This window comes from Grampus griseus, assembly GCF_964374135.1.
Source record: "Grampus griseus genome assembly, chromosome: 11".
NCBI classification, from domain to species: domain Eukaryota; kingdom Metazoa; phylum Chordata; class Mammalia; order Artiodactyla; family Delphinidae; genus Grampus; species Grampus griseus.
Genome location: NC_139005.1, coordinates 34,689,823 through 34,697,339, shown reverse-complemented (window position 1 = coordinate 34,697,339; position 7,517 = coordinate 34,689,823). Strand labels below are relative to the sequence as shown.

General features: G+C 38.2%; 1 pseudogene across 1 annotated transcript; it reads right to left on the bottom strand.

Annotated features, from left to right (window-relative positions):
* Positions 1-4,228: 4,228 nt before the first annotated feature.
* Positions 4,229-5,490, bottom strand: LOC309829877 (eukaryotic initiation factor 4A-II-like; annotated as a pseudogene). Its single transcript has 2 exons — positions 4,430-5,490; positions 4,229-4,378 (listed from the first exon to the last, which is right to left on the bottom strand). The product of its transcript is annotated as a eukaryotic initiation factor 4A-II-like (transcript).
* Positions 5,491-7,517: the final 2,027 nt, after the last annotated feature.

Below are 7,517 nucleotides of genomic sequence, written 5' to 3'. Positions count from 1 at the left end.
CAGGATTGATGGTATCGGGGGTGTGGTAAAGGAGGGGGAGGGGGTCAGGATCTTCAGTTTTGCTCTTGATAAGTGGATGAATGGTGATGACATTCACTGGACAGAGTACACTGAATAAAGAAGCACACAGGGAAGGACTCATTCAGATTTAGAGATGAAAAGTAGGACAGATGTGGGAGATTTGGCAAGTAGCTGCATATACGGTTCTGGAGCCCAAATGAGAGGACTGGGTTGAAGAGAAGCTTCAGTTTAGTGACGCAACTGAAGCCATGAGAACAGAAGCTACTCCCTATGGAGAGTGTGAGGTCGAGAATTAATGAGGATTGAAGGCTGAAATCTTGAGAATACCTACATGAATGGGATACTCAGAGAAAAATGCACATTTGATTTCTATGGTGACAAATTTTTACCTGTTGAATCACAAAATAGTAACTATATTGTATATTCACACTGTTTGCTCTCCCATACTTTGATCCTTTTAAAACTAATACTCAATATTTCAATAAGTACCAAATGACTCTATTCCTGTAAGTATATGCAGCACCATCATCACAAACACCAAAATCAAAGCTCTAAGGGCTAGACAGTTCATCTGATTTGCCTCCCACCCCAGATTGGTGACATACATGTGTGGGCTGTTATCTTGTCAGCTTTCACAATGTCTCTGCAGTAGGTGTCAAAACAGCAATCAGGTAAGCTGATTATGGACCTCGACATACCTGACATTCTTCGGCCAAGCACATGGGTTTATTCTTCTTTCCTTCATTCTTCATTGGTGCGTCTGTATCTTCAAAAACTTAACAAAAATATTTCAAGGACATGTAGCATTTATAAGATGTCGACTGACCAACAGCAATAAAGTTAAGAGTAATGAGGATTCCTATGAGTTATGCTGTTTTTAAGGAAGCATTAATGACTGATATAAACTGAGCTACTATTAAATCCATGTGGGCAGTTTGAATACTTTAAAAGAAGATAATGGAGAAGGGGGAAAAGACAGTGAAAGTAAATTAAAAGAAATAGGAGTAAGTAAAGGTGCACTGTGTCAACTATCAAGTATTATTTGGTTATACCTTGAGAGTTAAAACACATTTTATTTCTCTCATATTTTAAAAATTTTTATGTGTTATGTTTACTCTATAGATTTAATGCAGTGTTAGAAGGCTGGTCTCTGCTATTGCCATGGAGGTGTGCCAGTGAAATAGAATATTATCTTAAGATTAAAAAGACATTTGCTTTATTTATTTTACATCCACAATCAGGGAAGAATACACTTGTAGCCCCTTACTGCCACATACTGAGGATCACTGCCATGCACAGAACTGTAGCCATTCACATCAGTTTGGAGGATCCCAGGGCCACTAGAGCAAAGTGCATTCTCTCAAATTGGAAGCAGAAGTAAAGAGTTCCACTGAGTAAATTCATGTTCCATATTTAATCTAAAAAACAAGATGCAAGGCTTCCCTGGTGGCGCAGTGGTTGAGAGTCCGCCTGACGATGCAGGGGACACGGGTTTGTGCCCGGTCCGGGAAGATCCCACATGCCACGGAGCGGCTGGGCCCGTGAGCCATGGCCGCTGAGCCTGCGCGTCCGGAGCCTGTGCTCCCGCAACGGGAGAGGCCGCAGCAGTGAAAGGCCCACGTATCGCAAAAAAAAAAAAAAAAAAAAAAAAATGCAAATTGATTCCGGATCCAAGGGGGAAAAGATCATAGTCACGTCACAAAATGTCTGTGACTGGATAGCTCTTCTCAATCTTTGGTCGTAGCATAGCCAGTTTGATGTTATCCAGACCATTTCCCCTGTCCACAACTTTGTCTATGCTGTGACAGCTGTGCCTGTGTACCTCGAGCAAAGAGCAAAGGACTGAAAGATAAGAAAGAGAAACACTTGCTTACGAATGTCCTGTTTTAAAGCTTGGGAGTCAGGACACAATTGTACTGCGCCTGTCATGGGGCCTTGTGGACAATGGCACCCAGAAAAATGCTCTGTTTCTAATGACATAGCCAGTGTGACACTTCTGAGCATCATATATACATTTTTTTTAAGTTGGAATAAGTTTTCCTGTTATACCTCAGGATCACTAGATATCTCAGTATCACTAGAAGCTTTTATCTTAAAAGAAATTTTCTTTTATTTCCAGAGCATTTATAATTACCAAATAATTGTTTTAAAGGTTGTTTAGTAGTTTCCTCAGTGTACAGTAGGTCATTATTTACTGTTTTTTAAACAGATTGAAAAATGTATATTATCTTGAGATAAAAACTTTCTGTATAAGTAAATAAATCTTATCTAAAATGGTTTAATTGTGTATTCTTTATTTCCATATTGTGGAAGAGAAATTTTAGCTCTAAATAAGTAGTGGTAGTATCTTTAACTCTGACTTTAAGGTACTTTCTCAGAGTATTTTGTCACTTTTGGAAATTGAGTGGATTTTGTTGTTGTTTTTGCAGTTACATTGTTACAGTTTCTTTGGCAAAGGCCAACTTATTCCACTCATCTTTGCCCAGAGCATCTTGATGTGGCAGCAGCTGTTCTGCTTAGAAGCTGGTGTGATTAGTGTTCTGGGTTCAACCCATCTTTGTTTTAGGGAGGTACAATTTGGCCTATTAAAAAATAGTTTTTTACATTTGATATGTTGTCCGTGTAAAGGGAAGATCCTCATCCACTCCTCTGTGGAATTCTGGGAGAATGAGGCATACTTAACATTATTTTCCAAATCTCCTATGTGAACAAGTATATCGATGAAATAGACATCTTTCATCACCACAGATTTTTGTCCATTATTTTACATTTCTGTTCCATTTTGCACAGTACTATTTGAAGTCGTTTATAGGTGAGATGTTTGTAAAATACAGAACTTGTTCACCAAATCAGCTAAGAGGAAAACTTTAGGGATTTCTGTATGATTTAAAACACAGACTTGATTTTTATTTTAAAAATGGCAATCACTGTATAGTGACAATACATACTTTCAAAACCCGTCCTAACAAAGCTGTACTTGACTGTTACGGCACATGCAGATTGCTTTAGTGATGAATATGCCTTTTGTAAACTCAGTATGCACATGGTAGCAAATAGCATCTCAAATTTAGGGAAATTATAAATTTATCTTTATGTCTTCAATGGAAAATAGAGAGGGACAAATATTTTCATCATTTAATAAAAGAAAAAGATGAAACATAAGTGTGCGTAATCCATGCAAAATCATATCAGTAAGCATGGTCTTCTTGATGCTACCTTTGTGCTTCCTTTCTGGACGTGGCAAGTATTAACCACCTTCTGATCTGTCATGGTGCCCCATGGATGAACAACTGAATGACCCTCTTCTCATACCCTTTTCACTTTAATATCTTTTTGTTTTTTAAAGTGAATATACAATTTATTTAACATTCAAACTTCATTAAGACATGTGCAATATGGCAATTTTACTGGGGTAAACGTTTAACCATATCTAGGATGATTGCTTTCTGGGGCTTAGCAACAGGGTCCAGTTCACACTTAGCACTAATTAAATACTTTATTGAATAAATATAATACCAAACAAAATGCATTCAAATGCTTTCTTAAAAAATCAATTTTAAAGGCCTTTCTGCAGGCTTCCCTGGTGGAACAGTGGTTGAGAGTCCACCTGCCGATGCAGGGGACACAGGTTCATAACCCGGTCCGGGAGGATCCCACATGCCGCAGAGCGGCTGGGCCCGTGAGCCATGGCCGCTGAGCCTGCATGTCCGGAGCCTGTGCTCCACAACGGGAGAGGCCACAACAGTGAGAGGCCCGCATACCACAAAAAAAAAATAAAATAAAATAAAGGCCTTTCTATTCAGGCTAATGACAAACATAATAAACGCAGATATGCTAGTTTAACATAATTGGCTGATTTTATACAGCACTTATATCTTTTAGTCCACAAGTAAATTATTAAATGATAGAGAACATCTAATATGACCATTTCTACAGAACTAGGAAATAAATTTCTAAGAAAGAAAGATTTTACAGACCCCATCTTTTATACCCACCCCAACAGTCTAACTCTAAAGAGGATAAAGCCAACGACTTTCCTCACAAGAGCTCACGACTAATGTTGCTTTGCTATCAAAATCTGTATTTCTGATCCGCTATGAGCATTGAGACAAGATTCAAATATTCCCAAAGAAAGAAGCACAATGCACGTTGTGATCGCCTATCAGCAACAGCGAGCACTGCATTCAAAACTATCTCATCCCAGGAATTAAATAAGGTGAGCCACATTCATTGGCATTTCCTCCACTGTAGTATTGTAGAAAGTCTCAGTGTCACGAAGAATCCTCTTGCCTTCTTCAGTAACAAAGTTTATAGCCACACCTTTCCTCCCAGATCGACCCCCTCTGCCAATTTCGCTCTTTATTCAGACAGTGTGCTGTTTCACTTATGATTCCACGTCCTAAATTACGTCGCCGTTTCTGAGTGCCATCTCGTCATCAACTGCTGCTATCGACCCCAACAAGTCGGTAGTGATCAGAACACAGCTTGACCCTGATCAGAATTCCCTCATGATAACATCTCTTTCCTTCTGGTCCATGTCACCATGCAGAGCAGAAACTGAAATCCCTGGCATGCATTTTCTCAGTGAGCCAGTCCACCTTATGCCTTGTGTTGAGAAAAATAACAGCCTGTGTAATCGTCAGTGTCTCGTACAAGTCACAAAGTGTATCCAACTTCCATTCCTCTCTTTCAACATTAATATAATACTGTTTAATTTCTTCAAGGGTCAAGTCTTCCTTTTTCACCAGAATTCGAATGGGATCTCTCATGAATTTTTTGGTCACTTCCAACACATCTGTTGGAATTATGGCAGAAAGCAACACCACCTGAATACTTGTATTTAATTTTTGGAAAATCTCATAGATTTGATCCTTAAACCCTCGGCTCAGCATTTCATCTGCTTCATCGAAAACAAACATTCTGATCCATTTTGGAGAAAGGTATCTTCTGTTTAACATATCAAACACTCTCCCTGGTGTACCAACAACAATATGTGGTGCTTCAGCCTGAAGTTTTTGCATTTCATTTCGAACGTTGGCTCCACCAATGCAGGCATGACAAATTGCTCCCATATAGTCTCCAAGTGCCAGAATTACCTTTTGGATCTGTGGAGTCAGTTCTCTGGTGGGGGCCAATACTAGTGCTTGGGTCTCCTTGAACTCAATCTCCAACTGTTGCAGGATGGAAATAGCAAATACGGCTGTCTTGCCAGTACCTGACGGAGCTTGAGCAATCACATCATACCCTTTAATACACGGGCTAATAGCTCTCTGCTGAATAGCTGATGGCTTCTCAAAACCATAAGCATAGATGCCTCGAAGAAGAGACTCCTTTAAATTCATATCATCAAAGTTATCACAATCTCATTCCTGTTGCTCTCGATGACACCATCGGGCTCCGTTCCCTCTGGGCCGCCGTGTTCTCTGTTATAATCCGCGGAGCTACCAGACATGATCCAATGAACCACTCAGTGCCCGACTGGAAAGCTAATACCTTTTTACTTCTATGTTAATATTCTGTCTATATGCTCCAGATTATAATTATATTTTAAAAGGGATTTTGCCTAAATTGGGCAGCTAATCTATAAAGAACAATATATAAGATGTCTATAAGCTATTTTTGCTGTTTATACCAGTGGGTACAAAAATCTAATTGCAAGGAAAGTTGCAGTTAAACATCACTCAAATATGAAGCACTGTGGGGCAAATATATTATGCCTTGTACATCAATCTGCACATATGTACCCAAACCAAATCCTTGCTCCGCATCAGACATTTAATCATATTACCGGCATTTATAGCTATCTGAAATTACTGCATTTACTTGTTGATTTATTATTTGTCTCCCATCATGACTATGTAAATTCCAGGAGAGTAGGGGCTTCTGATGGTTTTTTCCATTGCTGTATCCCAGGTGCTGTAGCTCCAACATTTGACACAGACAAGATACCCAGTAAATATCAGTTGAATGGATAAATAAATGAATAAATGAACGAATGAATACTGTGTATCAGGATCTGCATCTGGGGCCTGGAAGGTACCCTAGATCTTCCTTCTAAACATTTTATTTTATAGTTGGAAAAATGGAGTTTGAAGGAGAAAAAGTAGTTTGCAGCAAGCTACTTGGGATTATTAAAAGCACACCTGGGACTAAAATATGGTCTCTTAACTCCTGGTCTAGTGTACTTTGAAATGCAATTCAACTTGATATGAATGGTGGTGATTTTTTATATGGAAATGGTAGAAATTCCTTCTGCAATTGGTTCAAGTAGAGATCCTAATTAGAATACATCATAATAATTAGAAATGACTGTGTACGAATAGAAGTATATGAAGAATAGGTGAATAAAAATACAAATTTGCATGTACAGTCTAATAACAACTATGTACAACGTATCTATGTCAATTAATAAGAGCCAGTGGATGTAAGTGGTTATAAGTTGAAATAGATTTGACTTTTTCTATAAAATTAAAATTAATGAAGGATCATTCTTATTTTAACTCTTAGAAATTCTGCTTCTTGCTTCTTTTTAGAGAGTGTTAGCTTCTGGCGTTGTTTTAAACATTGCTTGGAATTATTTGTCTTTTATTCAAAGACTTTGTATCACAATATAAATGTCCACATACAACTCTGCTTCTAATGTCTTCTGATAAATCAGTCCCTGGCCTCTTTGAAATCCCGAGTCTGTTATTTCTTCTATCTTTCCTGTGCAGACACCTCACCACTCCAAAAGAAATATATTGCTCTTATACTTTTTAAAATATTAATTTACATTTTTACAGAATGGATCATTAAAAATATAGCTTTACAGATAGCTTACAATCACTGATGATAGGTAAGCTGGAAGGAAAATACTCCTTAATATTCCATGAGGTAGAAGAAAAACTTTCCACAGTGTAATGACCAAGTCTTTCCACAGTGTAACAATGGAGAGAACTTTCACGTGGAAGTAGTATCCTATTCTGAGCTTACTCCCAGACTCCTATCAGTTAAAATGTCTTGACTTTGAACCTTTTTCATACAGTTCATTAGCAGACCTTTTTAATATGTTTCAAATTGGTTGGAAACCTAGTATAATATTGTAGTGTACGGGTTAAAATTCAATAAGAAATACCAAGGAAAGTATCAGTTCTATATCATTTTCTTTGATTTTCACTTTTTGAATGTTTGAACTAAGTCAGTATTTTGAAAGTAAATCCTTGAAGGGTCCTGTGCTGACAGGACAAAGTGCAAATTCTTCCAAATGTACCTGCTGTGTTGGTTTCCCTCTGTGCCTCATTCTCTCCCCTGGGACCTCGTTTGCCTTAACCCAGCAGGACTCATGATCTTTCCACTCTCCCTGACACTGCTCACGTGTTTTCTCTGCTTAAAACCCTCTTCTACTGTTTCCATGTGTGCCTCTCTTTTAATACCCAGTTAAAATATCACCTCTATCATACCATTGTTTTCTAACTTCTCTCTGTTCCCCATAGAATATTTGTAACTTCCTTCCTTAC